The following is a 17,434-nucleotide window of genomic DNA, read 5'->3' as shown; positions in this document are numbered from 1 at the left end:
GCATATGATCCCTTAACCATTTCAACTGGTCGTGAATTGACTAACCATGGTCGGAAAGATAAAAGCAACACATTCCTTCTACATCTTCACACCCATGTCCCTGAGCCAGCAATAAGAAATCAATAGCGGCCCTATTTTGCAATACAGCATGTCTTAGTCTCTCCATATCTTGTGACATTTCAGAAAGAACTTGTGTTGTTACATTCGATTGTTTAACAGCCCAACAAGCAAGCTTATTAATGTTAGTCAAAGCGTGTGCAGTTCGCACACCAGGCACCAAAGAAGCAAAGAATCTTTCTGCTGGACCCCACAATTCTACATCATCATTACAGTCAGAACCCAAAGTTTTTAGTTCTCGTTTAATTCTTCTGCTCCTTGTCGAGTTCTGCCACGAGTGTAAATCTGGAGCGAAAAGTGTGAGTCGCCCTAGGTAACACGGTCCTCCAAAAGCATTGGCTGGTACTCCTTGCCATGCACGGTCTCCACAGATCAAAAACATGCCAGAGAGAAGCAGCACAGCCACCGCTGCTTCCATGGTTACGTCAGACAAGCTGCAGGGTCCTGATGTCCGTCCCTCTGCTCTGTGCCGACTCGCCACACGGTGAACTCCAAGCGCAGCGCTGCTCGTGGCGGTGACTGAGGGGGGTGGGGAGGCTCCCATTGCCCCGTAGCCCCAAGGCAGCGTTATCATTCTCTCTGAAGGCGGCAGTGGGCAATGCCCAGCTCCAGCACTTCCCGGCAATCCCAGTCGCTCTGTAGCGTCAGCAGCGACTCTCTGCTCAGCCTGATGTGTAGCTAAAGCGCTAGCGACTGTTCTCCAAGGCTTCAATAAATTTTTTAGCAGACTTAATATCATTAATAACATCATCAAACAATTTATCTCCAAATTTACGCCACTCTGTTTGTTCAAAAAACTGTATCAGGATTTGTAAAACAACCCTGCGCTACTGCATATGCTAATAACCCTGGCAAATCTTTTTCTACAATCTATATCTAAAATACTCCGCTTTTCTAAAAAGCATCTGAGCAAATTATACGCCGCTTGTCTTTCATACCTTTATATATACAGTTACAGCCTTTGCAAAGACCTCGGTGGCGCTTTTCCGGCGGGACCCTTTATAGGCTCATTCCGAGTGCGGGGACTCCCTTCCACCTTCTGAGCTGCGGGTGCGGGGACTCCTGTCCCTTTCACCTTTCAGACCTCGGCGACGCGTGACCGGCGGGATCCTCTCCCGGGTGCGGGGACTCCACGTCCCTTTCACCTTCCCGACGCGTGTGCGGGGATTCTTGTCCCTTCCACCTCCTGGGCTGCGTTGCAGGACCGGATCCTCCCTTATTCCGTCCAACACGTGGCTCGCAGATTCAACTCCAGCGGAGTCCCTGTTCCCGTTCAGATCGGTCCCTGTTCGGCCACCAATTTGTTGTCGACGGAAGGAAGACACAGACGCTCAATAGGAGTGAACAGCGAACTTCAACTTTAATGGATAGCTCAGTCGCCTTTTATCTAGTTCGAACATAATCAACTCATACATATTGCAAAAACTAAGCTCACGATTGGCTAACATTTCCCACTCTTTTCAGGTAGTTCCTCCTTCTTTTAGCCACTGTCCTGCCTTAGGGACTTTCCCCATCGCTCAGGGGCATCGTGTCCTTGAGCCTGATTGGCTCTCAGCCAGCTGTGTACGTGCCAGACTCATGTGAGTTGAGTACGGTACTTTACTAGCCCATTGCCTCCTAACTGCCCAACATCCACGTGTCCTATTTCACTTAACCATTCCTCCACACTTACCCTAACTCTAATGGCGGATCTAACCCTAACCCTAACCCTAACCCTAACCCTAACCCTAACCCTAACCCTAACCCTAACCCTAACCCTAACCCTAACCCTAACCCTAACCCTAACCCTAACCCTAACCCTAACCCTAACCCTCTAACCCTAACCCTAACCCTCTAACCTTAACCCTAACCTTCTAAACCTAACCCTAACCCTAAACCTAACCCTAACCCTAATCCTTACCCTAATCCTTACCCTACCCTTATCCTTACCATTACTTTATCCTTTAACCTAACTCTTACCCTTAGCCTAACCCTTACCCCAACCCTTACCCTAAACCTAACCCTTTCCCTAAACCTAAACCTTATCCCCACCCTAAGCCTTACCCTAACCGTTACCCTAACACTTACCTTTGCCCTAACCCTTACCGTTACCCTAATCTGAACCCAAACCCTAACCCTAATACTCTCACCCTAACCCTTACCCTAACCCTAACCACAACCCCAACCCCTAACCCCTAACCCTTACCCTAACCCTCTAAACCGACCCCTAGCCTATCCCTAACCCTAACCCTCTAAGCCTAACCCTAACCCTCTAACCCTAACAATAACCCCCAACCCCAACCCTCACCCGAAACCCTAACTCTAGCCCCAGCCCCAGCCCCTAACCCTAGCCCTAGTTTCCGAGAACTACATCTCCCGGTATGCTCTGGGCATTCAACATGGCCTCCCGGAAGTCCCGAATCCGACAACTACATTTCCCGGCATACTCTCGTTACACAACATTGCCTCCCGGACGTCCGGAGTCCCGAGAACTACATCTCCCGGCATGCTCTGGGCACACAACATGGCCTCCCAGTGCCAGAAAACTACACCTACCAGCATTCCCCGCACAGCCAGCATGGCCAATCACAGGCCGAGTGCTCGAGAACTGCATTTACCAGCACTCACTGGAACCCTCACCGCCCTTACAAAAAAAGCCTCAAGCCCTAACATCCAAAAAACCTCGAAACCCCTACAGACCTAACCCAAACTATTTACCACACTAAACCCCTGAAGACCTATGCCTAAAACCCCCAACCCAAAATCTTAGGATGCTCAAAACCCAAACCCAACCCAAAACGTTAGGAATGCTCAAAGCCCTAGCCCAAAAACTTAGGGCGCTCCAAACCCTAACCCCAAAACATTGAGACGCAAAAAACCCTAACCCAAAAACTTAGGGTAATACACCATAAATGTTTGTTCATTGTCTTTTGTATTATAAAAACAAGGAGTTGTGTTTGAGGAGCGGGAGTTGCGAAAGCTCCCTGCTGAAGTAAGGAGCTGCATTATGCTTGCCTAGACACTATGAAAATTCTTTTGCTTAATTTTCTTTTTAAAGAGATTTAAATTCTTAAAAATTCTTTTGCGCGCAACAGTGCGCGCAGTCGCAGAATATACCAGGATGTGCTGCGTAATCCCGGAATTAGCAAGATATAAAAAGGGACCTTGGCGGGGGTGAGGTACGTGCCGTTGGCAGAGCTGAGACTCCCTGGCTGCCCAGTGCTGTTTTGCTTGATGTTTGCTTACTCAATAAATTCCTTTCTGTGATTAATACAATGCTCTCTGAAAATTAATTAAGGGGGAAACTTATAACACTTTGGACGCTCAAAACCATATCCCGAAAACACTAGGACGCTCAAAACCATATCCCGAAAACACTAGGACGCTCCAAACCCTATCCCGAAAACTTAGGACTCTCCAAACCCTATCCAGAAAACATTAGGAAGCTCAAAACCCTTTCCCAAAAACATTAGGACGCTCAAAGCCCTAACCCAAAAACATTAGGATGCTCAAAACCCAAACCCAGTAACTTTGGATGCTCAAAACCCAAACCCAAAACATTAAGACGCTCCAAACCCTATCCGGAAAACATTAGGAAGCTCAAAACCCTTTCCCGAAAACTTAGGATGCTCAATACCCAAACCCAAAACATTAAGATGGTCAAAACCCTAACCCAACTACTTAGGATGCTTAAAAGCCTATCCCAAAAAATTAGGGCACACAAAAGCCTAACCCCAAAATTAAGATGCTCAAAATCCAAACCCCCAAAATTAGGATACTCAAAACCCTGGACCTGGAGAACCTAACCTGAAAAAAAAAAAAAAAAAAAAAAAAAAAAAAAAATCTTAAAACCCTAACCGTAAATAACTGACCAAAAATAAAACCTTAAGACTCTAACCCTAAAAAACATATCAACACTACAACCCAAAAAACTCTAATACCCTAACATGCTAACCCTGAAACCCTTAAAACCCTAACCCCCAAATCCTTAAAATCCTAACCGTTAAAACTCCAACCCTAAAAACCTTAATATCCTAAACATAAACCCTGAAACCCCTTACCCTGAAACCCAACCCTAGTGCCCAATCCCTGAAACCTTAAAACCCTGAATCAATCTGTAGCAAATAGCATAGGCTGAGTCGAGGATCTCAGTACAGTAGTATTATTATTCGAGATTACAATGGCGGGTGTCCCACAAGCAGGAGGGTGCCTACTAATTCCATACACAGTTTATACACTTTTTTTTTCTGCCGAGGACCGGGACCCTCCCCCGTTTCCCCTTTAACTGTGCTATTCAAGGTTCATAATCTAGCTGGTGCTTCACAGAAAATACACAGCTGCTGGCCTGTTACAAGTCACATTTCTTTTGAGGTTTTTACTCTTTGAGGTGGTAATGTTTCTTACGCCGTGATTTCCACCTAATTGCTGTAAGGATTCTGGTTGTCTGCGTTTTACAAGGTTGTCTGTTATAATAAATAATAAAAGTCCCAAATAGGATTACAATCAAAGTTTACAATTCATTAAACGAATAGAGGTAAGCAAACAGTGCTGGGTATGCTGGGAGTCTCTGCTCCACCAAGACGTGCACCAGTTATACACCAGTTACCACCCTTAAGGGATATAGAGAAGCTCTCTCAGATACGGCAGTCCTACTTCTTGTTCATGCAGCCGGAGGTCGGTCTAATTCTGGTGCTGTTGGTGGTGGAAGCTGGGGCAACGGTGGTACTGGTGGCAATACCACAGCCACCGGAGGGGGAGCCGCCGGGGGTGGATTGTTAGGATACGGAGGTGGTAGCTTATACAACGGCTCACGTTTATCTTCTTTTTCTTTTTCCCGTTCTTCTTGTTCTTCAAATTTCTTATCTGCTTTTAGTGTAAATATTGAGGCTGGAAAAGGACGTGAAGTCCTCCTGATCCATAATCCTGCATAATCACTTTCTTCCTGGCTAAACGGTTCCTTTGAATTAACATGGATATTTAAGGCCTGGCAAATCCAGTCTTCGAAGGATCCAAAAACAGGCCAAAAGACATGTAGTCTTAAAGGCTCCTTTGGCCATTCTGTCACACAATACTGGACCATTTTTAATTTACTTTTTCCTTTTCTGGGGTCCCTATCATTCCAATTTCGAATCGTTATTCCTAATGGACTTTCTGGTAGTATGACTGGTAATTTGCTCCCTTTCTTCTGGTCTCTGGTCTTCGATTTTGTCTGACCCATCTAGGAATTTTACTATGGCAATTCCCACAGCCCTTGGTTACCTTAGTAAGAGTGTCTTGCAGGGGGTCGAGGACCTATCACACACCCACAAATCCTATAGGAATCCCTTCGGTCCTTCACCGGCCAAATCCCTCGCGGGAGATTGGAACCGCGGTTAGAAGACCTCCACAATCGCTTCGGAACTAAGTTCCATCTCAGTCACACTCTTACACACACAGGCAACCGAACCCCACCCAACCGAACAGTATACGCTTTAAATGCTTACGACTCCGTCATCTTCGTTCGGATCTTCACACACACAATTACGGGCAAAATATAGTGCTGCAGCTGGCAAGGGAGCTGAAAAAAAGAATCAGAAACTTTGTTTACCTTTATTCAGGTTTAAGATGCCATTAGTTCCGACCTGACTCAAACAGCAGCCACCAAATGGTGGGGGTGCCTCTCCTAGATCAAACCAGAAATCAGGAACCAAAGCCCTCCCGGATGAGCCCCCACTTGTAATAAATGACTGGGTCCCAAATAGGATTGCAATTGAAATTTACAATTTATTAAATGAATAGAGGTAAGCAAGCAGCGCTGGGTGCGCCAGGAGTCTCTGCTCCACCAAGACGCACACAAGTTACATCAGGCAGCTGGTTTTTATGCTGCTAGGCTAATACATATTCATTACTACTTCTACAAAAGGCAGGGTTATTCTAATTAGTTCCCAGAATCCAAACCCTCCCACTGGTGCAGGCGTTATCAGTCTCCGGTGGTCCCTCTGGGGGCCGCTCGTACTGAAGGCTCATAGTCTTCCTCCCAGGCTTTTCTCTTGTCCTTCTCCTTTGTCCATCTTGGCTGGATGGCAGACACTTGCATAGTGTCCCATGCAACAGTTGTAATAGTTAGCAGTTATTCTGAAACCCCTTTGTTCTCTTATCCCCTATTGACATGAATTGCTGGACCATTCCTTTGCAAGGTACAAGAACTATATATATTAACCACTCTGGTTTTCTCAGACTTGTGGTTATACAAGGGTATGTAAGACAGAAGGTCACATTTTATCATATCATGCGGCCCTAGCATTGTTCCATATTGACACGAATCAGATGAACTCATTTCACACTGTTAAGCTGTCTTATCACTGCAAGCATATCTCAATACCACCTTCCTTCCCTCTACAGGATGTAACTGCGCCAAAACAACATTTTTATTCCCACAACCTTGATCCCCTTACCCTGAAATCCTTATTCCCCTTAAACCTAACAACTCTAACCACAACCCTAACCCTTATTATCAACTGTTATAAATTAGACCATACAATTTTCTGGTCTATTGAAATTATTTTATTAATCAAGTAAGCAGGCACAAACAAAACAGAGCTGGGCGGCTGGGGAGTGTCTGCTCCGCAACAGCACGCAATGTCCCTTTCCAGGGTTGCTGTTTTATAGCAGTCGAATTCCAGCTTATCAGGTCTTGTTGAACTGGCTGAGGCTGCGCAGTCTATTGTTGAGAGGGGGGTCGTTATTCCTCTGCTTCGTGTTCAGGTGGGGGAAGTGAAGCTGATTAAGGAAGCATTGGGGAGGTATTGGGGAGGCAAGGACAATCCCCAGACAAGGACTGTATATCTCGAAACAAGACACTGGAACTCATGATAAGGAAGCGGCAGACGGACAGAGAAACAAATGTAAGGACTATAAATCTCAAAACTGGACATTGGAATTCATTATAAAGATACAACAAACGGGAGAATTAGCAACAACCAGCTCTTGCAATTAAGAAACGTGCCAATTCAGCAGATTCCTGACCAAAGGTGAAAAGTACACTGTGAGGAAGACTCGGGGTCTTCCTCCCAAAGACCCCTGCCCACAATTCTTGGGAGGCTCTACGCAGGCGCAAGGTGCCAAAAGGCTAATTAGCATGAGAAGCGAGGGAAGGCGGGGATAGGTAATGCATATGTATAGGTGCTTGTAGAATATTGATAGATTGATTGTATAAATTCAAGACTGCTTTCCGCTTTGGGTATGCACGATAGGTGGAGAGATCCCCTGTGCATCCAGCGCTGCAATAAAGAATATACCACTTAAAGGAATTACGGCTTCGAACTTTGAATCAATCTGGCACCTCAGATGGGACAACCTCTCTGCCAGACCGCAGGACCCGCTGGGAACAGGACTCCCTAGGGTACCCCCGGGATTTCCCGGAGGGACTCCTCGACTCACCGGATCACTGCGGAGGCAGACAAGGACCCCATCATTGTAAGTGAGTATATTCTTTATTCTGGTTTGGTTTTCTGGTAGACCGGTCATCTGGAACTGTCTGTAAGTCAGAAGGTGATCTTCTGCGAGGCAGTGTTTGGTATATACTTTGTGGTTATCACCATAAGTACATGTTTGGGGACCTTAAGGAAGGAGCTGGCTTTAAGGTCCATCTGGAATTGTGTTGTCTATTTCGGTTTTCTGACTCATGGAGTATGGTATTTAACTCTGGTTATTGTTACTGTGATTTTGGCTATTTTCCTGGTGGTAATAGTAGGTTCGTGGCATTGTTATAAGAAAGATAATCGTTACAGTGTTACACAGTTCGGTTTTCTGACTTATCGCATGTGGAATTTGACTCTGACTATTGTTACTGTGATTTTGGCAATATTGCTGGTAATAGTAATAGTTTCGTGACATCGCTATTGAAAGATATTGCGTGCCCACATTTTTGTAAGTGATACGTGTATTCTGAAAGTGTGAACTGGAAAATGGGGGGGCAAACAAGCAGTGAAATTTTAAAGAAAAGTGCGTTGGTATGTGTTTTGAGTCACTGGAAGGATATTGGAGGATCTGCCGGTGGAAGTGTGAACAGGTAAACATTGATAAAATATTGTAATCAATGGTGGCCGCTTTATAAGCTGGAATGTGGAGAAAAGTGGCCCCTAAATGGAACTTTAAACTATAATATTTTGCTACAGGTAATGTTGTGTGTTTTTTTTTTTTAAGAAGGAGAACAGGATGAAATGTTGTATACTGATGTTGTTTCAGCATCTTGGTGGGAAAAGGTACGGAATTAAGTTGGCCCCTGACTGAGCCTTTGATGATGGCATTAGAGAAGTACAGGCTGGAGAAACATAAAGGAAGTGTTAAAAGGGTTCTTGAAAGTGTTAAAGGTGTTTGAAGTTGAATGAGCAGGGAAAGAGGATGTAGGAATGTTAATAGTTCTGCCTCAGCCCGAGACAGGCAGAGATCTTAAAATCATGGGTGTTAGCCCTTTGGGGCAAAGGGACCATGATGGGTCCGAGAGAGTTGTTACAGAAACAGAAAAGCAGTCAACTCTTAAAACAACCTGAGTTCATGTGCGAGCTCAGATTGCCGATGGGACCACTCAGGGAACTGTGGACAATTGCATTCCCCTGACCGACCCCCACTAAGACCCTAATCATCCCGAAAATTATGAACAGTTAAGTAAATACTAAAATCTGGATGAATTGGGAATTGAGAATATGCTTCCAACAAGGTCTAAAAGAAACCCCTATGGAATTTTTGGACCAACTCTGAAATGTAATGAAAATAAATAAATAAATAAATGAATAAAAACAAAACGGTTTGGACCTGGCTTCGGAGGACAAATTGACTAGCCTTTTCCTAGGGTAATCGACCCCTGATTTCAACAGGAATAACAGGGACCTGGGGAATCTACCCTAGTGGATCCTCCACTGGTTATAATGAAGCTAGGGGAAGAATGGAAGTGAAATTTCTTATTGCTATGGGGCAACGTATTCAGTTCTAAATCAAGCATTAATGCCTTCACAGAATTATTATGTTAGGGTAAAAGGTGTGTCGTGGTTTAACCCGGCCGGCAGCTAAACACCACGCAGCCGTTCGTTCACCCTCCCCCTCCCTCTCTGGGACGGGGGAGAGAAATGGAAAGTGAAGCCTGTGAGTTGAGATAAAGACAGTTTAATAAGACAAAATAATAATAATAATAATAATAATAATAATAATAATAATAATAATAATAATAATAATACAATGATGATAATAGTACTACTACTAATAATGTGTACAAACAAGTGATGCACAATGCAATTGCTCACCACCCGCTGACCGATGCCCAGCCTAACCCCAAGCAGTCCGGCCCCCCTCCCCCTGGCTAGCCACCCCTATGTATTGTTTAGCCTGACGTCAGATGCTATGGAATACTCCTTTGGCTAGTTTGGGTCACCTGTCCTGGGTCTGTCCCCTCCCAGCTCTTACTGCACCCCCAGCCTGCCCACTGGCAGGACAGAACAAGAAGCTGAGATGTCCTTGGCTTGGTATAAGCACTGCTCTGCAACAATTAAAACATCAGGGTGTTATCAGCACTCTTCTCATCCTAAGCCAAAACATAGCATTCTCCCAGCTACTAGGAAGAAAATTAACTCTGTTCTAACTGAAACCAGGACAAGGTGTAACCGAAAAGGCTTATTTTTGTGAACCTTTTAAGTACAAGTTAGGGAAACAATGGGGCATACACAGATTTTTATATATGCCTAACTCCTCATGGGCACTCTTAGGTAGAGATTTATTAGAGCAATTAGGAGCAGAAATTGTCGTTGAATAAGGGAAAAAGGAATTAAGAATAGGAGAAGAACAACTAAAAAATGTGTTAAGCTTGGCACTAATACAAACTAAAAGTGAAATACCTTTAGAGATCACAGATCAAGTACGTCCAGGAGTTTGGGCTACCGAAGTCCCTGGAAGAGCTAAAAATGTGACCTTAATAATTATTATATTAAAGCCAGGAGAGAAACCCGTTAAGGTTAAGTAATATCCTTTGAGGATAGAAGATAGGAAAGGAATTAAAGAGATAATTGATAAATTTCTACAGTATGGATTATTGATTGAATGCGAATCAGAATACAATACACCCATATTGCCAATTAAAAAGGCAAATGAAAAAAGCTATAGGTTAGTTCAGGATTTGAGGGCCATAAATAAAATCACTGAGGATTTACATCCAGTAGGGGCAAACCCTTATACTTTGCTGACTAAATTAAAGAATAGTCAAGTCTGGTTTACCGTACTGGATTTAAAAGATGCCTTCTTCTGCCTAGGCTTAGCCACAGAAAGCCAAAACCTATTTCCCTTTGAATGAGAAAACCCTGATTCAGGCAGAAAAACGCAGCTTACGTGGACAGTACTACCTCAAGAATTCAAGAATAGCCCCACTATTTTTGGAAACCAATTAGCAAGGGAACTCGAAACTTGGATGCCTCCGGACACTGAAGGTGCTTTGTTACAATAGGTAGATGATCTCTTAATAGCTACCGAGACTAAAGGGAGTTGTATTCAATGGACTATAAGTTTTCTTAATTTTCTGGGTTTAAATGGATATCAAGTCTCTTGACAGAAAGTCCAGCTGGCTCAACAAAGTGTGATCTATCTGGGATTTGAAATTTTGGGAGGACAACGAGAACTAGGAACTGAACATAAGGAAGTCATTTGCCGGACTCCAGAACCTCAAACGGTAAAGGAGCTACAAACCTTTTTAGGAATGACAGGTTGGTGTCGCCTTTGGATTTATAATTATGGATAGCACTGCGGCAAAGCGCAAGCGGCAAAAAGGATGTCTTGTGGTAAGGAATTTCAGAGTCTGGTTTCACTCAAGGATGTTTACCCAACACCCCCTCCCGCTATTTGCTTGCTTAATCCTCCCCCTTATAAAGGCCATTAAATTGTACAACCTTATCTCCTCAGCAGATTCTCCAAATTCCTCAAAGACAATGAACAAACCCCCACTAATTTATCACATCAACCCCCTAATGCTAATGACACTGACCTTAATCCAAACCCTAAACTGCCCCTAACCCCAGACAACCAACAACGAAACACACACACACAAAGATGGAAACTACAAAAAAGGCAAAACCCTGGATACAGGCCCCAAATCACAAATACACAAGCAAAACACTACAGAAAAGCCCCAGACGCAGGCCCCAAATGCTACTGCTAGGCCTCAAAAGCTCAAGATGCAACCCAAAGCAAAAATGCAGACCCCAAACGTTACAGAAAAGCCCCCAAACCCAGGCTGCAGATGTCTACAAGCAGACCCCAAACTGCCAACAGAAGCAGGCACCAACCACACCCAGATGCAGACCCCAACTGCCCACAAGCAGCTCCTACCCCACCACCCCCTCCCAAGAACTGGACTCCACCCAGACACTGGCCCAAGACCCGGGCCCGCCCACCGCCAACCCCCCTACCCTCCCCCCGACACAGGTGTACAAGCAGCTCACAACCCACCCCTTCAGAGACCGGTCCCACTCCCCCCACTCCCCCCAAGACATGGGATGCGGAGGTGTACAACCAACTCCCAACTCCCTTCCCCTCAAAGGGAGGCCCCAAAGACCCCCAAATGGAGGCTCCTAGAGTGAACAAGCACCTCCCAACTCCCCCAGGCACAGCCCCCCCCCCCCCCAAACACAGGCCACAAAGGTGTATAAACAGCCCAGACCCCCCTCCAAGACCATGGCCCCTATAGTGTACAAGCAGCTCCCAATCACCCACAGATTGATTAAGGAGGTATTGGGGAGGCATTGGGGAGGCAAGGACGATCCCCAGACATGGACTGTATATCTCGAAACAAGACACTGGAACTCATGATAAGGAAGCGGCAGACGGACAGAGAAACAAACGTAAGGACTATAAATCTCAAAACTGGACATTGGAATTCATTATAAAGATACAACAAACGGAAGAATTAGCAACAACCAGCTCTTGCAATTAAGAAACCTGCCAATTCAGCAAATTCCTGACCAAAGGTGAAAAGTACACTGTGAGGAAGACTCGGGGTCTTCCTCCCAAAGACCCCTGCCCACGTCCCAAAGACCCCTGCCCACAATTCTTGGAAGGCTCTACGCAGGCGCAAGGTGCCAAAAGGCTAATTAGCATAAGAAGCGAGGGAAGGCGGGGATAGGTAATGCATATGTATAGGTGCTTGTAGAATATTGATAGATTGATTGTATAAATTCAAGACTGCTTTCCGCTTTAGGTATGCACGATAGGTGGAGAGATCCCCCGTGCATCCAGCGCTGCAATAAAGAATATACCACTTAAAGGAATTTCGGCTTCGATCTTTGAATCAGATGCAGGCTCCAACCCCTCTCAAAAGGGAGGCACCTAGAATGTATGAGCAGCTCCCAACCCCCCTAAACATAGGTCCAAAAGTGCACAAGCAGCTCCCAACCCCCCTCAAATACAGACCCCAAAAGTGTACAAGTAGCTCCCCCCTCAGAGACAGGACCCAAAGGTGTACAACCAGTTCCCAACACCCCTGAGACACAGCCCCCAACCTCCCCCCCAGACACAGGGCCCCAAATTCTACAAGCAGCTCCCAACCCCTGCAGGGCGGGCCCCCTACCCTATACAAGCAGCTCCCAACCCTCCCCCCCCGCCCCGAGGGAGGCCCCCAAGCCCCCCACAAACACAGGCCCCTACAGTGTACAGGCAGCTCCCAGCCACCCCCAGATGCTGGCCCCAAAGTTGTACAAACAGCTCCCAGCCACCCTGCAGAAACAGATTCCTACATTGTACAAGCAGTTCCCAGCCCCCTAGACACAGGCCCTGACACCCCACAGATGCAGGCCCAGAAGCTTCCACCCCTCCCCCAGACGCAGACCCCAAGCCCCCCACAAACACAGGCCCCTACAACCAGCACCCAACCCCCTACCCCCGATGCCAGCCCCAAAGGTGTAGAAGCAGCTCCAAACCTCCTCCCTCAACCCAGGCTCCAACAGTGTACAAGCAGCTCCCAACCAACCCTCCCCTTCCCCCCCCCCCCCCCCCCCCCCCCCCCCCCCCCCCCCCCCGACACAGGCTCCAAAGGAATACAAAGAGCTCCCACCCCTCCCCCAGATGCTGGTCTCAACCCTCCCCCCCCCAGAAGCAGGCCCCAAAGGTGTAGAGTCAGCTCCCAACCCCCTCAATGCTGGCCCCAAGGGTCTACAAGCAGCTCCCCCCTTGCCCCCAGATACCGGCCCCCAGACACAGACCCCAAAAGCCTAATCACAGGCCCTGAACTCTAGGGGCAGGCTCCAAAACCCAGGACAAAGCCCCACTGGTTCGAGACAGGGCCCAAATCCCAGGCACAGGCCCCAAACGCTAAACATATGCCAAAAAAAGTATTAGTGCTAGTGCCAAATGCTACAGACAGGCCCAAAAGCCCGAGATGCTCAAGGCTGAGACGTAACTTGGCTTTCTGAATTACTGGAAAGCAGCTTTCATTCTCAGATAATTGTGTGTAGGCTAGATAGGATGGGGCTTCAGGCACCTCTTCACCTGAGGAAACACACTGCCATCAGGCACCGCTGTGCCAGACAAGCTTGTTCTGCTAGAACACCCTACTCAGATGCACTGTGGCATTCAAGTGAACTGCTTTCATGCAAATATAACGACTGATGTTACAACCCACCTTGCCTGTGGCACCTGATGAACAGAAGAGTAAGCCACTGCAGCGCTTCAAAACCATCCCTGCACGTGCCGCTCCTTGTCGCTCTCTGGCCTTATCTCATATCCTTATCCACTTCTGTGGAGAGCCTGCCATGGCACCTGCAAAGCAAGACGGACACCTTTCATAGTCACCTTGTGCTACTTGGTTGTTCTGCTCCAACCCAGCTCATGACCAGCACCTCTTCTTACACAGCTCTTCAGAGTGCAGTTTGCTCATTTGAGCCTGTGCGAGACACCTGTGAAAGAAAAAGAAACGCATAGGCCTATGCAGCATCCAAAGACACAGCACAACTAGGTAAATTACTCTCATCTGCTCCCTTACCTCTGCCGCTTACCAGCCCCCGAGGCAGATGCTTCAATCTACCCTCTTCAAACAGCTACAACACCTCTAAAAGACAAAGAGGGGATGCTTAGAGGAACAGTGAGACCTACAACACAACAACTGTTACATCTGTTCCTCGCTCACCTTGCCAGAGGCAGCTCTGCGTGTGATGTCCCGGGTTGTACACTGCGTTACCTAACCCTTACCCTAACCCTTCTTACCCTTACCATTACCCAAATCCTTACCTTTACTTTTTCCTTACCCTTACTCTTTCCTTTAACTATAACCTTACCCTTACCCTTAGTCTTACACTTCCCGTTACCCTAATGTTATAAGTTGCCCCCTTAATTAATTTTCAGAGAGCATTGCATTAATAATAGAAAGGAATTTATTGAGTAAGCAACAGCAAGCAAAACAGCGCTGGGCGGCCGGGGAGTCTCGGCTCCACCAACGGCGCGCACCTCACCCCCGCCAGGGTCCCTTTTTATATCTTGGTAATTCTGGGATTACGCAGCACATCCTGGTATATTCTGCGACTGCGCGCACTGTTGCTAGGGGGTCGTCTCTGTCCCTCTGGTGGTCGTGAAGATGAAGGCCGTAGTCTTCCTCCGCGTTGTGGTTCAACTTCTTTTTTTTTTTTTATTTGGTCATGTTGGCCCAGCGTGAGACAGGAATGCAGGATGTTGATACACTAGTTTAGCAACTTATCAGGAGATGGTTACATGAACTTTGCAGCAGTGTCTTTGAACAAAAGAGGCAACTGAGATGCAGAAGGAGAGAAGGGGAGGGGGTTCTCTTTTTTGTTACATTAAGCAAAAGAATTTTCATAGTGTCTAGCCAAGTATTATACATCTTACTTCAGCAGGGAGCTTTTGCAACTCCTGCTCCTCAAACGGAACTCCTTGTTTTATAATACAAAAGACAATGAACAAACATTTATTGTGTATTACACCTAACACATACCCTAACACTTTCCCTTACCCTTACACTTACCCTTACCATAAGCCGTACAATAACACTTACATGTACACTTACGCTTACACTTACCCTAGCAATTACTCGTACAATTACCCTAACCCTAACCCTTAACCTTACCCTTACCCATACCCTTACCCTTACCCTTACACTTACCCTAAACATTACCCTTACCCTTAACCTAACCCTAAACCTTACCCTTATCCTAACACTTACCCTTACTGTAACCCTTACCCTTTCTGCTACACTTACCCTTAGTCTAAATCTAACCTTACACTTACTCTTAACCTTAACCTTACCCTTAAACTTAACCTAAAACTTACCCTTACGCTTCCCTCACCCTATCCCTAAAATTAACCCTAACCATTACCCTAACACGTACCCTTAACCTAACCCTAACCCTAACCCTAACGCTTACTCTAACCCTTACCCTGATCTGTACCCTTACACTTACCCTTACCCTTACACTTACCCTAACCCTTCCTCTTACCCTTTCCCTTACTCTTACCATAACCTGTACCCTAACACTTTCTCGTACCCTTACCCTTAACCTTATGCTAACCCTAACCCTTACCCTTACCATTACCATAACACATACCCTAATGCTTATCCTTACCCTTACACTTGCCCTTACCCTTGCAAACAGCTGCAGCGAGCTGTGTGTCCTCCGATGTGCTGACTCCACCTCAGTTGCTACCTGCTCTACCACAGCCTAAAAGGGCTGTGGTATGGTCCTGCCTAGTGACAAAGAAGGCACCACGTAAGAAGCGGAGGTTCTGTCCTGGTCTCTTGCCACCGGATACTATTCTGTCCAAGTGAGAGCGTGGCTTGTCTTCCCAAGGAGCACGGGACATCTCCTGACAGTTTTCTAGCCATCGCTCGGGGCTGGAGACCCACAGCGGGCCTTAGAGCACCCCCCGGACCTTTCCAAACCAGCACGGTCACCTCCATATCTTGCCGGGTGCCAGCTTGAACCACGCGGTGCCACTCAGCGGCTGCTGCCTCAGTCCCGTGCTCTGGCACACCGGCCCATCAGAAAAGTTGCCTTTCCAGCCCCTGGCCATGTTAGGACAGCAACCTTCCTCTTCTTGGTCTGTGCTCTACCAGTGAGCGAGAGTAGGAATGTCAGGGCACGTCTCTGCTGTCCTCCTTTGTCTGCCCTTTCATCAGGGAGCATGATGGCGTTTCAAGGCATCACCAAGTGGTCGGGCAAGATGCCAATGGCCTTGACAACACTGCAAGGAAGGCTATGTTTCTGCAAGTACAAGGACGTGGGGTCATGACCAGAGTCACTTACACACCGGAAGCCTTGTCCCTAGTATGCTGGATACCAGTGTGTGGATGACTCACACCGAGGTTCACCTGAGGTTTCTTACAATGCCTCAGCACTTTCTGGTGACTCACAGGTAAGAACAAAGCTGTCTGCTGATGCCACCATACAATTAAAGGGCACTGCATGTGCCTCTCTGTCCCTTAGCAAGAGAAAACAAGCAAGAGACTCTCGGTCAGTGACCGGCTTTGGGTACAACTGAACTCCCCAGGGGAACCTTCTCGCAGCCCCACATGCAACTGGACCCTCTGTCTTCGCTCTTTCGGAGCAACCCAAAACATAGCCCTACCCGGCTAAGGGAGAGGAATTCAAAAGAGGGCCCCAGAAAAGGCGTTCAAAGCCCCTTTCGCCCATCCAAAAGTGCCCCCAAAGGAAGGCTTTGGGTACAAGTGAACTCCCCAGGGGAGCCTTCTCGCAGCCCCACATACAACTGGACCCTCTGTGTTCACTCTTTCTGATCAACCCGAAACATAGCCCTACCCGGCATGGGAGAGGAATTCAAAATATGGGCCGAGAAAAGGTTTTCAAAGCCCCTTTCGCCCATGCAAAAGTACCCCCAAAGGAAGGCTTTGGGTACAAGTGAACTCCCCAGGGGAGCCTTCTCGCAGCCCCACATGCAACTGGACCCTCTGTGTTCGCTCTTTCTGATCAACCCGAAACATAGCCCTACCCGGCATGGGAGAGGAATTCAAAATATGGGCCGAGAAAAGGTTTTCAAAGCCCCTTTCGCCCATGCAAAAGTGCCCCCAAAGGAAGGCTTTGCGTACAGCTGAACTCCCCAGGGGAGCCTTCTCGCAGCCCCGCATGTAACTGGACCTTCTGTGTTCGCTCTTTCTGAGCAACGCAAAACATAGCCCTACCCGGAATCAGAGTGGAATGTCCTCTGTAGGCACATAGCACAGGGGGATGTCCGCCCCTCTGCTATGTGCCGACTCGCCACACGGTGAGGGTCGGCTGCCGTTGTCCACTGACGCCTCTGGTCTCCCGTAGCAACTCGATCTCGGATGTCCCGCATCGCAACGCGATTACTTCAATCTCCC

The 17,434-nt window shown here is 47.1% G+C and overlaps 1 long non-coding RNA gene across 4 annotated transcripts in view; it reads right to left on the bottom strand.

Moving 5' to 3' along the window:
• Positions 1-17,434, bottom strand: part of LOC311445912 — a 382,273-nt gene that overhangs the window by 362,873 nt on the left and 1,966 nt on the right. For all 4 annotated transcript variants that reach the window (XR_014698669.1, XR_014698670.1, XR_014698671.1 and 1 more), the window contains exon 2: positions 13,730-13,866. This is a non-coding gene — a long non-coding RNA (uncharacterized lncRNA). The remainder of the gene's footprint in view (positions 1-13,729; positions 13,867-17,434) is intronic.

The sequence above is a fragment of the Aythya ferina genome (assembly GCF_964211825.1).
Source record: "Aythya ferina genome assembly, chromosome: 16".
Lineage (NCBI taxonomy): Eukaryota > Metazoa > Chordata > Aves > Anseriformes > Anatidae > Aythya > Aythya ferina.
The sequence above is the reverse complement of the archived record's forward strand: the minus strand, read 5'-3'. Positions and strand labels throughout refer to the sequence as shown.